At 48.1% G+C, this 17702-nt stretch overlaps 1 long non-coding RNA gene across 1 annotated transcript; it reads left to right on the top strand.

Moving 5' to 3' along the window:
• The first annotated feature begins 13296 nt into the window (after positions 1–13296).
• On the top strand, positions 13297–17399 carry LOC130542220 (uncharacterized). The gene is made up of 3 exons (XR_008956597.1): positions 13297–13381; positions 16313–16461; positions 17179–17399. It is a non-coding gene; the product is annotated as an uncharacterized LOC130542220 (long non-coding RNA).
• The last annotated feature ends 303 nt before the right edge of the window (positions 17400–17702 follow it).

Here is a 17702-nt window from a genome sequence, read left to right as displayed (position 1 = left end):
TCCCGCGCCCTCCCCCCGGCCGCCCTCCCTCCCTCCCTCGCTCCCTCCCTCGCTCCCTCCACCCCACCCCGCCCTGCCCCCTCCACGCTCCGCGCCGCCTTGGGGAGGGCGCGTTCGGCCTCAGCGCTCACTCCTCCCCCCTCCCAACCTGGCGGCAGGCTCCGTCTCTTATCTCGCTCTTCTCTCTCCAGGGTTCTCCTCGGCCTTTTAATTCCTCTCCCGGCCACTTTCCCTCTCACCTACCCACCCTCTTTCAAACCGAGGGACCGAAGACTAAGTCACGTTTTGCTAGGACGACGCCCATCCCCAGCAAAACTCGACCACCTATATATAACTCTATGAGATCTTCTTTCTCGTCGCCTCTTACAGTACCCCTGCCTCCCATCCCAGAGACCAGCCACCCCCTTCGGAGCGGACCCACCTATTCTTCCCGTCTCCCCCCTCCTCCCCCTTCTCGCTCTCCTCCTCCTCCCCCTCCCCCTCAACTCACCCCCACCGCGTCTCCGTCCTCCACCTACTGCTGGCTCATCCCGGGCCGAGCGGTGCTGCCGCTGGTGCTGGGGCTGCCGCCGCCGCCGGGAGCCTCCTTAGCTGCCTTCCCCCCGTGCCCGCATTGACACCATCTGTCAACTTCATTTAGACATTACAGCCCTCAGCCACACGCCAGGGTGCCACACGCCCAAAGGTAAAGTGCCAATCCTCTCTCTTTCTGACAGGGCCTGTAGGCTCCGCAACAGTTGCTAGTGGAGGGCGAGAAGCCGAGGCGCTGCAGAGCACCACCCCCCCTCCGCTGCTGAAACGATCATGAACAGTTTTGGAACTTTGAGAAGACCGGTGTAGATAGAGAAAATTCAGCCAAGGTTTAGAGACTCTGGAAGAACAGTCGAATAGGATGCATGTTTGCGTTGGTTTCCACTTCCTTTCCGTTTTCCACTTGATGTTTTGAAGAAAAAAAAAAAAGGAAAGGAAGGAAGGAAGGAGAAAAGAAAGGAAGAGAAATGAGAAAGAAGGCTGACACTGAGTGAGATAAGTGAGGTAGCTGTATTTACAGTGGGTCCTGAAGGGGTGTGTACTGTCACTAGGTTTGCCTCCTCGGTCTCCTGTTGTCCACCAAAAATGCTGTGCCATCTCCAAGCTGCCTTATGTAGAACACTCCACCCAGTGTGGCTAATTCCTCTCTAAGTATGAGAGAGGCTGGGAGAGAGGATGTGCCCTCGGGAGGAATCACTTCCAATGAGACCCGACAGTTAGTTATTGGATTACACGTGCAAGGAAATGTAGTCTGACCAGGGACAAGGGCTGGAAGTGGGAGGAGGAGAGCCCGAGGCCTGGGAGCTGGCTGGGCCACACAAGGGCTGATGCAGGAGGCCCAGAAGGGGACGTGCTGCAGACCAGAGGACCAAATGGGAGGCTGGGCTGGGCACACCTCTGTGTCTACTCTGAAGGCACGAAGGTGCAAGGATTTGTGCTGGGGAGCCTGGGGAGAGGGTTAGGATGAGAGCATCTGAGACATGGGTCTGGGATCCAGAGAAAGGCCAGCTGCAAAGAGCCTTGAAACAGAACTGAGGCAGGTTTTGAGGGGATGGCACTAGCTATCTGTGCCCCTGGAGATACTAAATAGAGTATCTGCTCCTGGCTGAGTGTGCTAGTGGGGCTGTAGAAGCAGAGGAGAAGGAGGGGTGGGAAGGGGGAAGCTGGGGGCTGGGCTGGGGCTGGCCCCAGACAGTGACCTGAAGTTGAGTGGAAGCAGGCTTTTTCCATCAAACCCTGCCTGGATACCACACACAGAGACCGAGTGTCAGTTTACTGCCCTGAGCCGGGCTCCTTTTCCCTAAGCTCCACAGTAATTAGACAAAGAAAACCTAAATTAGCTGAACAGGCGTCGACAGCTTCCTCCAGAGCACCCCTGGTACCTACATGGGAATGTGTCCGAAAATGGCTTGATTGTAGCCGAGAGTCAGCTAAGAAAACACGGCTAAAATGAACTCAGTTTACCGCTCATTTCCAATAGAAAAAAGAAACAAGTCAGTCTTTTCCGGATGGGATGTTTTGATTGAGTTAGGGTAGGGAGGTTTGCAGTTGTTACTACTTCTAAGAATTTCTTTCTGAGTGACTTGGGAGCATATTTTGGGGATGGGTCCCCATTTATTTTAGTTTTTTTTTCTCTTACTCCCTTTTGTCATTTTACGTGGGATAATTTAAATGTAAGTAACTAAATATAGACGTATATGTAGTGGGCTCACTAAATCAATGCTTTGAGTGTCTGAAAAATAATTAAATACAATAGAAACTGGAGTGAGGAGGAAAGAGAGTAACTAAAAGGAGCCCCATGACATAGCCTTCACTGTGTGTGTGTGTGTGTGTAGTGGGAATAGAATTGGCCCAGGTGGGAGCAGAAGGAAAAGGAAAGCAATCATCTCATTTGTAGGAGAGGGTGATGGACAATGGATTTTGGGAAAATTCAGCGAGCAAGTAAATATCACTGTCACTGAACCCTCTCTGATTGTCCACACCTAAGAATTCTATGTACATTGGAGTTGAGGCCCTACAAGGTTTTAGGACCCAGAGATGGAAGAATAAAAAGCACCAACCCTAAAAGCCATGCAGGTTAAAATATCAGAGAGTTTTAGAGGCTCCCTTCCCTATCCAATCCAAGGGACAATGGAATCCATTTTACCTAAACGCTCCAAACTTGCAAGAAATACCACCTATAGTTTGCTGAATGTTACAGGAGGCCAGAGAGGTCCTGGAAAGGCAGTAGGTATTGGAGTTACAGCTCCAACCAGGAGCAGTTCTGCTGACTTGAAGCCTTTTTCTCTCTCCGGGGAACTAAATACTACCCCTGCACTCCACAAAAATATGGAGGTAAATGACCTTAGTTATCTGAGCAGGAAGAGGCTCTTCTTGAAAATTCTTTCTTGCAGACCCCATTTTTGCCTATGGAAATTTCCCAACACAGACCCTTAGGTCTAGAAATATAAAACCTCTGTTTGTTCCTTATAGACTTCACAGGTACAAGGCTTTCCACTCACATCATGTCACCACCACGTGGTCTAAACACAGTTATCTCCCCTTTAGCCATAAGGAAACAGGGGCTCAGAGAGATCAGATGACCCCCTGCAAGTCACACCTGGGGAAGTGACAAAGCTGGCCTGTAGTGGGGGGCCTGGGATCCCAGTTCAGTGCTGCTTCCACTGCCTTGCAACAAAACCTCTCAACTTTGTTTTAATTACTGATTTATACCCGTCTCCTGGGTAAGAATGCATGCGGTAACAAATCATGTCAATTTCTTTATCCCTGGCAAGAATATTTGAATTTCTGTTTAGAAGACAGTTTAAAAGGAAAGTTGTCTCTGATACGTAGCCTTGCTTAGGACGGTTCCCTCTCTCGAAAGTCCTTTCTTATGGTGGTGAGCTCTTCCTGATTGACTTTCATTGCCTTGTAAACAACAAAAATCTTGATTTATTTTTTCTTACTGGAAGGAAAGGTATGGTTCGTTAAAATAAATACAGATGAGCCCAGGCTGTTCCTCGCTTAACCAGAAATACACAGCGTCGGGTGCAACCGCCCTTTGTCCATCCCCGGTGCTCTGTCCCCCTTCGGTTGACTGTCTCCGTCTGGGCTGCGGGTTCCTTTCCCGCTCCAAATCCCAAGGCCCCGCCCCTGCTCCAGCGCAGGGGAATGTAAACTTCGGGAAGCTTCGGTTTCTCCGATTTTGTTTTGTAATCGGCGTTTTATTCTAGGAAATCTCTTCATTATTGCGGTTTAAATTTTATGTTCTTAGCATACTTCCTCTGCTTCGTGGGTTTTACATGAAATGGCTTAGACTAAACCAGTTACCGACCGGACAGACGCATCCGCACCGACACTGTTTACTGCCATCTAAGACCTCTCCTCCTCGGGGCACTTCTCTTCTTCCGCCAGCCTGGCTGGAGCAAAACCTCTTCCCAAATCAGTCTGGAACTGACCACTGTATTCCCCCTGTGTTTTGGTACAAAATTAACGTGTGTAGAGGACTCTCCAGCTCCCGAGAGGCCTTTCTAGATGGGGACGATGGGCTCAGTGCTGAGGCTCAGGGAATGTCGGCTTGTTAGAGGAAACCGAGGAAGACCACTAGCCTATGCGCCACAAGAGGCCCCTCTAGAAACTTTAATTTATAATAGAAAATCCAGCCAGGAGGCCAGGAGAAGGCGCCGAGGAGAGGGGAACTTGGAGAGGAGGGGTAACGGTGGGGATTTTACACCCTTCTAGGCGTCTGCTCTTCTTCCTTGGTCCAGAAACCCCCCAGACCTCCGGATTTGAACACCAGCCACCCAATTCCAAGTGTTTATTTGGATAGATTTTTTCCACTCTCCAAACTCCTGTCCCCGGCAGGCCTCTTTTTATAGCCACCTTCCTGAAAGATCCGCGGATAGCCCCCATCTCCTGGGCCTGGCAGTAGGCATGAATTGATACCTCGCTTGACCTGGTCTGAGGTTCTTGGAGAGGAAGGAAAGACGGATCCGATCTACCAGAGCCCCATGTAGAAACTGCGCCTCTTCCTATTTCAGCACTTCTCAGATTTCAAGGCCCTGGTGCCCTTTGGTTGGGAGACACAACATTGGGATGCTCCCAGGAGCAGGGCCCATCTGCCCACAGGCCCTGACCTGGGTGCTGTCATAGTGGTACCGGGCCAGGCACCCTGAGGGCTCCGGTGGACAGTCCTTTTGTATCGTCCACAGCCTGCTGCGTTTATAGGTCGGCCTGAGAGGAGGGGTTCCGTGACAGGGGTCGCCATTCTTCCTAAAAGGCAGCTCTGATGCCTGCAAGGAGGAGAGAAAAGGGGCAGTGCTGGAAAAGACACAGTCTGTGCGTTTGCGAAGGGGAAAGGAATGTCGGGGTTTCCAGGAGCGAAGGAAACACATTCCCAGTCTTGGGGAAAAAAAGGCGGAAGTAAGTGTGGATGCTGGTGCCCCTCAGCACGTTAATTTTGCGTCCACTCTTGCTGCTGGGAGGGAAGTCCCCCTTGATGAGACAAAAACCGGAGGAACCAGGGCGTGTCTCAGGAGCGGGGCCCTTAAGGCTATTTTGAGCTCGGCACCACTTCCCCTGAGCCCACCCTGCTGCGCCTCTGGCCGGGGCCCGCGCACCCCCTCCTTTGCGGCCCCACGCCTTGGGAGGCCTCGCGCCCACCGCTTCTGCTTATCTACCCAGGCTCTGGAGGAAGGTGGCTGGGCGTCGGGAGCGCCAGGCCGGGCGGGCTGGAGGGCCGGGCCCACCTGGGAGGCACCCTTGTGCTGGGAAGGGTTAGCCTCGGGCACTGAACGAAGGAGTGTGCGCGCCCAGGGCAGCAGAACGCGCTAGCCAAACGCGCACCGAGGTCGCAAGGCCATGCCTCGAACGCCCCCCGACGGAGGAACTAGACCGGCCCGGCGGGCCGGGAGGCGCCCTGGAGGTCCCGACCCAGCTGTGGTCGGGTTTTCTTCACGTGTCTGATTCGTCTCCTCTCCCCACGCCCTCCTCCTCCCTCCAAATAAATAAATATCTCCGAGGGCAGCGAACTCCGCGGGGCGCCGGGCCCTGCGCTCGGTGCCGCAATGGATGAACTTCCTGGAGCATCAAAACTCCCCTCCTGTCCTCCCTGCTGAGCTCAGGATATGGGGCGCGCTTGCTTCTCTTCAGAAAAGGAAACGTAGCTCTTCCAAAAATATAAATCAGTGCTGACGTCCAAATATTTCTTTTGTCCTCCAGCATCCTCTGTGGGGATAAATAAAACGTGCTCGGCGCCCAGAGCCCGACTCGGGACCTCGGGCGCCCAGACGCCGCCTTGGAGAAGCTGCTTTTTGGGAGCCCTCCCTCTCATCCATCTCCCATTACTCTCCTCCCTGCCCCTCCTCCAGTCTGGCAGTCGATCCCTGTTTTGGGGTGCGGCCTGACCGTTGGTTGCGGGAGGAGGACAGCTCTGGGTCACAGAGGGCAAAAGGCCCGTGAGGCCAGGACCAGGGGGGAGCCAGCGCTCACCAGAGCTAGCACAGAAGAGGAGACGGGGGAAGGCACGGGAGACAGTGGCTCTCCGGGAAACTGAGGCCGCCCATCCTAAAGGAGGCGCAAAAGCTGCTTCTCCAAGCTGGCCTTGCTTTCGAGATTTCTAGTCTTCCCAAGGAGTTAGCAGCTGCCGGGTTCCCCATCGGCATTGCCAACCCCAGGGCAGCCTCCTCTTAGAGAAGAGCCCAGAGGAGTCCGTGTATGTGAGACTACACGACTCCGCGTGGGGCATCTCTGAAGGCGGCTGCCCATGAGAAGGAAGGGGGCTTTTCAGTGTTAGAGGCTGTGGCCTCCTTGTGCTGGTCCTAGCTGTTGAGCCCATGAAACCCACGGATGGCCTGAGCCCGGTGGTCCTCTCCCCCACGCTCCCACTTCCTCCTCCAACTTGGGAGAGGTGGATTGATTTTCGGTTGGGGCTTTGAAAAGAAGTCTAGAACAGAATACCCTTAGTACATCAAGGTGGCCTGACGGTGCCTCTGGCACCTCCACTTTCCTTCCTGCTCCCCTGATACCCTGGTGTTGGGAGCCCACCAGCCTTTCTTCTGTCATCACTCCCTACCCCCAGTGAATCACCGTGGGGCATCCACGTGGTGAAGCATAAAAGGCTCCCATGGCTGAGGGATCCAGGCAAGGAGAAGTCTTCACCTGCCCGGGGCCCACTTACCCTCCTCTCATTCCCTCATGCCCTTCCCCCTTAGCTGCAAGTGTTCCTTTCCAGGCCTGGTTCTTTCAGGCTGCGTGGTGGGGGCTGTTCTCCAGCCACCCCCTCCCATCTCCAGGGGGGTCTTTATTGATGAGCTGCCTCAAAAACCCCCGCCCAATATGTCCCAGAAGGGTTTAGACAATCCATCACCCACCACTTCAAGAATGCTTCCTCCCTTTCAAACACAATCCTCGCACACCAGGCGGGCTGCGGTGGGGAGGGGCGCGCACTTGAAAAGAAAGCAGCTATATAATCAACGTCAAACCATCCCGCAACCTTTCGGAAACAGGGACTCGGGCCAAAAATCTCTCCAAATGATTTACGCGGCCCTCGTCGCCCTCTCCTCCACCCTCCGCTTTGACTCTCCCCTGTGCCTGCAGTCGCGCGGCACGGCAAACGCACATCCCTGCTTTGCATTGAAGGTCAACGTTAAAAGCTGCTCCGTGGGCGTAGTTTGCATTTTAGGAGAAAGCGTTTTTCGTCTTGGGGTTCAAGGAGGACATGCTTTTGGGGTCTGGTCACAGTGCCCTTGTCGGTGGAAAGGGGTGAACTGGGAAGGCTGGACATGCAGCTGTGGAGTCGTCAAATGAATGTCTCCTTCCCTCCCTCCAAAAACCCTCAGATTTTGCGGTGTTGTGGGCTGCGCCTCCCCTTTCCTTTGGGTGCCCGCGGCGGGGAAGCAGTTCTTTTCGCTTCCGCTGGGTGGCGCCAGGCTCTCGGGAATCGCCGTCTACGGGGTTGCCCAGCGCGCCTCCAACGATGCCGCTCCCTCTACTTCACCTGTCCAAGGCTCCTGACGCCGCGGTCCCGGGTCCCCGCAGCCCCGCAGCCCAGACCCCAGTATCGCTTACCTCGTACTCGGTACTCGGTTGGCCACCTTAGGGCACATTCTGCTTTTCCCATCCCCACGCCTCGTTAACATTTAAAGAAAATAAGTCACAAACTTGGTACTCCTTTATTGAAGTGCGCTCTCCGTTGCAAACATGCTTTCTCCGTGCCGAAGAAATTCAGGGTTCAGTTCAGTGATTTTGGTTTCCCTAAGCCAGGGGTAGAGGGCTGTGTCTTCATTTGTCAGTTACACACCCCGAGCTCCTGGCGCTCTCCTGGGGTCTGGTGGAAAACAGACCACTGAGCGTCTGGTGAAGTCAGCTCCAGCTAGTTCTGCGGCGGGGTGTCTTGGAGAAGGCGCTTTCTTCTGCCTTGGCGTTCTCATCCGTGAAGAGGCTCACAGACCTCTTTCTTGTCTTCTGGGTCTACAGTGAGAGGAATACAACTTTTTGCTTTTATTTTTTTCTCATTCCTTTTGACTGAAGGAAGCCAGGCGGCTTCCTAAATTTGTGCTGGTGAAAGTCTGTAAGATAAAGGGAAAGTTGGAGGTCCTTTTAGGGGAGGCTGAATACCAAGGGCAGATTATAAGCAGGCTAGGAGTGGACTCGGGATTCCAGAAGGCCAAAGGCACTAGATTTGGAACCTGAGACCAAGATGTCAACCATTGGCCTTCCTCTGTGTCGTGGTATCAGAAGAAACTGGGTTTTTGTCTTTTAGGAAATAGGGCATTCTTCACTGCAACTGACTTTTATTTTAAAAACTAAATATTAGCTTTACTGAGGTATAATTTCTATACAATAAAGCACACCCATTTTTATATGAAAAGGTTCAGCTTTTATTTTTCTTTTTATATTTTTATTATGAAAAGTTTCATAGTACAGAGAAGCAGAGAAGGTATATAATAAGGCTTCCCGTCAATACCCCTCACCTAGATTTAACAGTTATCAAGATTTTGCTACACTTGCTCCGTTTTTCTTTTCTCTATTTTCATTTCTTGCTGAAATATTTTAGGGCAATTCCAGAGATCATGTTTTAAAAGTGCAACTTATTACTTCTCAACACACCCACCAGTTCTAGCTCTCTCATACCTAAAACAATGTTTTGGTGCAGACAAGCACACTTCCTTGGGGAAGTTGGAAACAGGGCTGGGACATTGTTCTGGAGGTGTATCTCACAAACAGGACTCTCCATCCTGCTACCCTGTCCTCCCGAGTGACTTCCAGCCCGAAAAATCTTGGCTTTGTCCTGGCTACTGGAACTGCCAAGAAGTTTATAGATTTTCCCTCCCGCACTCTCACTGGGGCTGGGTGCGTGTTTTAGCAGTAAGCTGTGAAAAGGGTTTCAGCCATTTGTTCAGTGCCAGAGTGAACCCCACACTATTTCCATTCATGCATATCAGATCACACATACAAAATTTATTTTATTGCAAGATCATACGTGACCTTTGAATACATCTATCCCGATGTATGTGTGTGTATGTTTATCCATGTGGACTATATAGTAAGTAGTTTCTGAATCATTTACCCAGACAGTGGCTAGCCAGGAAAGAATCTTTCACACTGTTTGGAAGTGCTTGTGAGAAGATTTTGGACTAGGCTGGAAGAGAACTGGTCCTGGGGGGCTGGACCAGGAGGCACTGGTTTGCTTGTATCCCCAACCCCCAGTTCACACCGGGACCGGTATAAATATTTCAGAAATATTTGTTATTGATTTGTCTTCCTTTTCTCCTGTTCCCCCAAGTAATACGTGTTACCTTTGTTCTTACCATGTCCTTCACCCTCGGGGCAACCTGGAGCAGATGAATAGTGATGTGGTGATCATAGTAACCTCAGATTTTGTTTGACAGTTGCACCTGCTCCGGATGACCTTGAGTAAGTCTCCCAGCTTCAATTCCTACTTTTTTTTTTTTTTGTAAAGTGGAAATAAGAATAAAAATTTTAAAATAATGCCTCCTCCTGCGATGATTATAAAGATGAAATGAAAATTGTAAAAGTATTAACATTTTGACATTTACACATTTATACTGTTATTTTTGGCCCAATCCAACAAAATTGCTGTTTAGTTTTAAGGTACTTCTGTAAATTTTATGCATACTTGGGATCTTTCCTTCCCAGGGCAATCTCTTAAATGCTTTTTTGGTTTTGTCCCTAATAAGGAAATGATGGTGGGTCCACTGCCTACAAGTTTAAGTCCGTCTCTGCGGGCTCGGGTCTCTGGTCTCCAGGTATGTTCAGGCGGTGGGTGGCGCTGCGTGGCTCCACAGAGAAGGGCAAATACTTCGGGTGGGGGCGCGGGGGGGGGGAACGTTTCCCTTAAACTGGATCACGCGGCCCTTGAAGGAATCTGACTCTTTCGCAGCACCCGGGCCCGGAGGCGCGCCCTCTCAGGGTGGTGGGTCAATGCCTGGTGGCCCGAGCAGGGCACGTGACCAGGGCGCGGTGAGTGTGTGTGCGTGTGCGGGCGCGTGTGTGTCGTAGAGCTCTGTCAGAGGACCTCACACGAGTAAGACAGCGAATCCCTTGTCCGAGTGCCTCGCGGAAGCTCCTGCCTGATAATGTTAGGCACGCGGGCGGCGCAAATATGTGGGATTTAGGCTGACTCACGGGCGGTCCAGCCACCGACAGCTGATTTGCATTCGACGTTTTCGAGATCCCGTGGGAAAAGCGTGAAATCGCGGAAGAAAAATTCGCCTGCCTGCTGCCGCTTGAGCTGCTAGGGCTCCTCGCAGATTCCTCGCGGACGTGGGCCGCCAGCAAAGCAAACCGCGGCGTTTGCTTGTTTTAGGCGGAAATTTCCTCGTTTCCCCTCCATTTCCCGTTTGCAACAGGCTCAGGCTCTGGACCGTCTTGTGGGAGGTGGAGTGGCAGGCGAAGAACCCTCGAGGTCCACCATAACCGCAGCGCCCGGGGCAGAAGGGTGGTCCCTACCGTCCTGTATGCCGGGATACAAAAGGGCCACCGCCCGACACCCCTATTCCATCCAACGCACTGGGCTCACGAGGCTCTGACTCTGAAAATGTAACCTGCAGTTTGAAATACTGAGGTCGTAAATGCTTTTTAGTCCATTTAATTTTTGCGTGTGTGTGTGTATGTCCTCGCCCGTACACCTTGCACATGCTAGTTACCTGACCTTGAGCAAGTTACTTTATTGCTTCGGAGTTCAGTTTTGTCATTTCTGTAATTGGGATTATAATAATAGCTGACCTTTAGAGTTGCTAGGAGGATTAAACGAAATAATACAAGCCGCGCGTAGAACAGCGTGCAGCACGTGGGGAGCGCTCCACAAACATTGGCCTGGAAGCTGACTGCGCGGATTCCAATGACCTGGGACCCTTCGCCAGCGCGGCCCTAGAGCTTTCTCCCCGGTGACTTCCGGTTGTGGTCCTCCGGGCCTAAGGAGAATTGGGCCCCTCCGCCTGTCCCAGCGCCAACCAAACTCTTGCGCTTCGATTAAGAATTAAGAGTTAGAAACGGAGCTCGGAGAGTGCAGAAAGGCCCCTGTAGGACCCTGGGGCCGAAGGCTCAAGCCCGCAGCAGCGGCGCGCCAAGGCGGAGAGGCTTCTAAGAGCAGTCTGGGCTAATGCGCGTTGGGATGGGTCCAGCTCTGCGAGAAGGGGACTGGTGGCTGGCGTCCGACTTGGTTTGGGGCTACTTCTCCATGCCTCGGCAGCGTCACTCGGTTCGCTCAAGGCGGTCAGATTGTTTGGGGGCGGGGGTGGTGCTGGCTCCCTTGGGCAGCGGTGCGCTACTGCGACCCCAAAGTGGGAGTGCGCCCATCCTGGGCAGAGTGGAACGGAAACGCGGGGCACAGAGGGCGACAAGTTCAGAAGCTGGGGGTGGAAAGCGGAGACAGCATTTTCATTTTAGTGCCTTCGACGTTTGCCCTGTATGACTGTTGGCCAGGTTCATCTCCGTCCAGGACCTGTCTCCAAATACTGCTTGGAAAAGGCAGACAATAAACGGCCATTTCTGGGCTGTTGGCCTTTGCTTGACATCGGCGCGGACCTCTCCAGGACTGAGGGCCTGAGTAAAAAAGGCAGGCTGGCTTCTCCGAGGGCGAAAGCGTCCCCCCGCAGCGGCCGCAGAATACCAGGCGCAAAACTTCAGCCAGAGCCACCGCTCTCCGCCACCGCGGCTTGGAGGGCGTTTTCTGGACGCCGCTGCTCCGCGGGCCGGGAGGGGGAGGGGGAGAGGGGAAGTGACCTCTTGAACCTCATCAAATGCAAATCCTATAAGAAATTTTTTAAGGAAAGAAAAGCGGAAGGACAGGAAAATGGAGAAACGCGGAGTCCACCTGAGGCTTGAATGGCCTTTTTAGAATTCCAAGCCCCTGGGGTTTGCAGACTTCTCTGCGGTAGACCGAAGATTGGTAATGAACTTTGGATTTTCTCTCTGGAGGGTGAAGCTACCAGCTGACTTCCTCCAATATGCATATTTTACATATATAAACACCTTAGCAGTTTAATATCCATTGAAACAGATCATTCACATAAACTCTTACTCTTTAAACGATCTGGCACAAAAAAATAGTTTTTCTTTATTCTGGTTCTTTTTCTTCCTTCTTTTCATTACTGGTTTTTGCAGCTAAGGTTTCATGTCCCCGTTGGTGGGCAAAGTGTTTTTATATATAATTTTGCTGTCTGTTTAGTTGTAACGACCCACATGACTTTCCCTATCAACATGGGTCTAGGGTAGATTCAGAATTTTATTTTCCCTATTGGAGGGATAATATATTTTTGGAAAAAGCAAATGTCCTTTTTGTTTGGCTCTTGGTTGTTAGCTAGGCCATGAGGTTGCTAGTGGAGTGTTCACCGGCACCAAGGCTAATGAGAGACTCAGCTGTGACTAGTTCTTGGCTTTAGAAGAGACTGACCTACTTGGTGAGTCAGATATCCACCTATTTAGTCTTCAAGTCTCTGGAGTTAAAATGCTAAGAATTTGAAAAACTGTGGGTTTTCATTTGTCAACTTTTCATTCAGCAAAGAAAAGGGGGCTCAAAGTTTTTTTCTTCCGCCATTGAAAGGAAATGCTATTTCAAGACAGGAAAATATAAACTAAACCTCCAGGACCCATGTCACGGAACAAAATGGGTGTGGAAAGTTAAATAGGCCAACAGGGAAGACAGAATTTTGGGAGGGAGCCTGGGAGAGGCAGGGACAATTAGGTCTTTTGGACAGTGATGCTGTTCTGAATAAGGGGGCAGCATGCATTTGGGGATCTGTGCTGGTGACAGAGAGGCGCAAAGTAAAGGGGTAGGGAGTGACAGATTCCTGTAGGGAGCACTTTCCATCTGGAAGAGTAGGTTTAATTATCACCCATCTTTGGTTGCTTTGTGTAGATGGAGGGTGTCTGTTGGAATCAGGCTGAGAGAATTGGCCCTGCTGAGCTCAGCAAAGATGGAATTTAATAAGCTTGTTTTGTGGATTCTACCTATGAACACTTTTGCTGTTGGAGGGCTCTCAGAAAAGATCTGAGCCTGAAGTCCTTTCCATTTATAAATCAGTTACAAAAAATGTAGTTGAATTGGTGTGCATTTTATGAGCATGGAGATTTAACAAAAGGGAAAAGAATGTAGATACATATAGCAGGTTAAGTATGATGAGAATTTGTGTGTGTGTGTGTGTGTTTTGCTTTTCATATTTTACCTTCATGGATTATATGTAAATCCACAGTAATGTGAGAATAATACATAATTTTGAGTGTCTTGAATTCATTTTGATGTATTCTTTTTCCCTTTTCACTAGGAAATTGTTTCAAAATCAAGATTTTATTGATGTCTGGACTTTAGATATTTCTACAAAGTGAAGATCAGAGTTGGATAGTAGAGGTAATATCCTCTAAAAATATTTTCCTGGCCTATATTACTTACACTTTTTCTTTATTTTTCATTCCCTTTTCTTATATAATGACTTAGTGCAATTTACTTTCATACCTTGACTTAAAAGTGGAATTTCAATGGATGAGAGTAGAAGAAATCATGTTGCTCAAAAAATGTAGGGAAGTCCATTTGGGTCATTAAAGTTACCTTCATGTAATCTACTTTTTAAGGCTTTAATGCTACTTTAAGAAAAGGATTAAGCTTTGAATATTTAAATGATTTTAAAATATTCTAAGTTTCACTTAGTTTTGTGGGATAACTTACATTGTATTTACTTATGATTTACCTTGTCTTTTTTTAGAGAACACGAATAACTTAGCGAAAGTCTATTAACCTTCCCATTAATCCTCTTAAGAGAGAGGTAAACACATCTTTACTTTTTGAAACTGTGACAATGGAGTCATTGGAAGATTAAAAGTAAACCCTGAGGACAATACAGTTTGACACTTTCATTAATAACTGGGAGTTTCAAAAGAAAGCAATGTGTCAGAGAATAGGATAAAAATGTATTTAAAAAATCTTTGCTATATCTAGAGAATTTTCTAGTTATATGTTTCTTTGATTTGCCTGGCATCTTTTCCTTCCTTCTATTGGCGGTAGCATCTCTGTATCCTTAAGAATTTCTTTCCTCCCACTCACTGTTGTGCTGGTGCAGTCACACTGTTATGACACCCCCTGACTTGGGGTGGTTATGCAACCTATGCCGGTCTATATCACACAACCTTTGGCCATTGTGGTTGGCCAAGTCTAGGCGTGTGATCAACCTCAGTCAGTTAGAATCCTCTGGGATAATATCTTAAAGATAATAAGAGAGGCTCACTCTTTTCTCTCCTGGATCAGGAGCCATAAGGAAACATCCATGGAACTTCTTGTGGCCATCTTGTCATTTCCCTGGTTCCTTGGTTGAAGCCCACTTACAAGAGAAGAGAACCAACCCCAGAAAGAAGCAAAGGAGATAAAAGTATGGGCTGACAACACTGTCGGAGCCTGGGAACTGCCCAGGCCCTGGGATTCTCTTTTGATCAGCCAATTCCTCTCTTCCACAAATCATTTCTGAGTTGCTGTTCTGTACTAGGCACTGTGCTAGGTGCTGGGGAAACATTCAGAGGAAGACAGTCAAAGTCTCTGCTTTCAAAACTTAAATTTGAGGGAGGCGGAGACAGACAACAAACAAGTATACAAAAACCCTTTCAGACAGAGGAAAATAGTATGAAGGCAGACCATAAACAAATTAGTACATAAATGAGAAACTTTCTGATGGTAATGTAAAGGGGGAGAAATAATTTTTCCTTTACCCTTCTAGGTTCTGTGGCTGAGACTACCCCCATCCCTATAATAAAAGACAGATTGACAAAAGAAAAAACAACAACAAAACATATATGCCTCCTGTATACTGGGGAGAGACCTAGGAAAACTGAGTAACTCCCTGAAGTGGCCCCACCCACTCTCTTAACTATCCTCTAAAGCTAAAGGCAAAAAAAGAAAAGAAAAGACAAGACAAGACAAGAAAAGAAAAAAGAAAAGAAAAGAAAAAAAGATTTTGGGAGGGATTAGAGTCAATTGTGGGAGGTCATCAGGAAAAGCACAGTAAACAAGGATGTTTGATATACAGATTTAAATAGGTGCCTTCTCCAATGCTAAGAGTTTCTTGTGAGTTAGGTTTTCCTACTCACCCTGGTACAGAGAGGGAGACACTTATAAATGGAGATTTCCCTTACAAAGGGTAACTTATGCTCGGTTTTCAGAGCTTCTCCTGAGTCTGCTGTTTCTTTTCTTTTTTTTAAAAAAGATGTATTTATTTATTTGAGAGAGAGAAAGCATGAGAGAGGTGGGGCAGAGGGAGAGGGAGAGAGAATCTCAAGCAAACTCTGCTCTGAATGCGGAGCCCATGGGCTCGATTTCACAGCCTGGAGATCAGACCTGAGCTGAAACCAAGAGTCCGATGCTTTAACTGACTGTGCCACTCAGGTGCCCTGTGTCTGCTGTTTCTTAAAAATAATCAGGTTAACATAATTCTTATGTCAAAGTGGCATATTTTGAGGTGGTGTATTCTCTTCCTCTTCAGTAATACATGATGATAATATAACTATAACATATAGTCAGTCAGAAAAGCCCTCCCAAACATAAGAACTAGAATGATCAGTAGGGGAAGAAAGGGATAAAGAAAGGGGGGGTAATCAGAAGGGGGAATGAAACATGAGAGACTATGGACTCTGAGAAACAAACTGAGGGCTACAGAGGGGAGGGGGGTGGGGGAATGGGATAGACCGGTGATGGGTAGTAAGGAGGGCACATATTGCATGGTGCACTGGGTGTTATACGCAACTAATGAATCATCGAGCCTTACATCGAAAACTGGGGATGTACTGTATGGTGACTAACATAATATAATAAAAAATCATTATTAATAAAAAACAAACAAACAAACAAACAAAAAAACAAAACCAATATATACACCTTGGCTAACTGAATTTAAATTAAAAAAAATATTAAAAAAAACCCAGAACCATGTTTTCACTGTAAATAGGTGCTTATACTGTTATAAATACTTTTAAAAAATAAAATATCTGGGATGCCTGGGTGGCTCAGTCGGTTAAAAAATAAAATATGTCTGTACTTGCAAAAAAAAAAAAAAAAAAAAAGCCCTCCCTGGGGTGACATGGATCTGAGACTTGATGACTGAGAGCAGCCAGCTGTAGCAAGATCTGGGTAGACTGAGCATAAGGGATCAAGCAATGATCTTGGGACATTTAATGGATTTCAAGAGGACCTGGGTGCCTGAGGTAACATTCTTTACTCTAGGTGCCAGATGTTCAGAATGAGAGAGACAGCGCTAATAAATAATGATCAGGTTTGACACCTGGGCTCTTCTTTTTCTAGGTATTCCCCCCTGCAAATACCTACCTTTCTGTTAATGGCCGTATGACATCACCACAGACATTTTACAATACAGCACAAAAACAACCACCTGACTGACTTTCTTCGGTTTTCTATGAGGTGCTCCTGTTTTAGTGACATATGTTTTACAGGTATGTTGATTGTTCTCATTTTAGTCACAGAGTCACATGAATGCTAATAAACTCTGTAGGCACTGAAGTCTGACTTCAGGATTAGAATAAGTAAATGGTAGATGGAGGAAATTCTTGTTGTGTTTGGCACTATTCATATGATGTTGGTCATGCATGCAGGTCTGAAAATAAGAATGCTAGAGGATGACCTGAGTAGGTCTGAGGGAGGTTGGGCCTTGATTCAAAGGATGAAGGATAACACCCGTGATAAAAAGATGACAGAGTTGGGAGCTTTTGGTTTTAAAAAGCTGAAGAGGGATTTTACTTGTGGTCTTCAGGAGAAAGATCCATTGAAAATTAAAAGTGGTTGTTGAGTTTTTAATCTATAGTGAAAGGGGACCAAGAATGTTATCTGCTGGGTTGGTTCAGGCTGCAAGGAACAGAAATCCTTACCAGTACCCTAACGGAATTAGCTCATGTAACTGGAAATGTTGGTGTAGGGCAGGTCTGGGGGCTGGTTGTGTTAGCAGCTAAGTCCTATCAGGTCAGTGATCTGTTTTTCTACTCTACTGGCTACAGAATCCACTTCATCCTAACTTGTTTATGTTCTGGTTGTAAGATAGCAACAGCTGGCACTGTGGGCTTTGCTGTTTGCATTCAGAAGGATATATATATATGGGGGAAAAAAGTCTTCTCTTCCAACAGTGAAATGAAAATGTTTTTCTCTTCATCTTTTAGGGCCGATTTAGAGCCCATGCATCTCTCTGCATCAATAACAGTGTCCAGCAGAATGTCATTCACAGATCATGTAAGACAGTCATAGGCAAGTACCATGGGGTTGATTTGGACTACTTAGGCTATGTCTCTGAAGCTCTTTTTCCCCTAAATTACATGATATCATGGGTCTCACATGTGTCATGGGATTAAGAAATGAAATGTGGGTTCTTTATGAAAGAAGGAGGGAGAAATGCATATAGAATAGAAAGTATGCATGAAACATTTAGACTAAGTATAAGGAAGAATAATCTAATATAGATGATTTTGTATATTAGGAAAATGTATCATGAAAAGACATGAAATCTCCTCAAAATCATAGGATTCTATTTGTCTGAAATTATATCTCCGATCCTATCTGAATGTGGGGGCATGGTGGGGTAGGAGCAAAGGAGAGTGCTTTCTAAAATTTCCACTTTAGAGTTAACTGAGATGCTGCTTGACACACATATTTGAGGGTCTCACCTCAGAGGTTTGGAGGTAGTATT

The sequence above is a fragment of the Ursus arctos genome, unplaced genomic scaffold (genome assembly GCF_023065955.2).
Source record: "Ursus arctos isolate Adak ecotype North America unplaced genomic scaffold, UrsArc2.0 scaffold_31, whole genome shotgun sequence".
Lineage (NCBI taxonomy): Eukaryota > Metazoa > Chordata > Mammalia > Carnivora > Ursidae > Ursus > Ursus arctos.
Note: the sequence above shows the minus strand (reverse complement) of the source record. Positions and strands in the feature narration are given on the sequence as shown.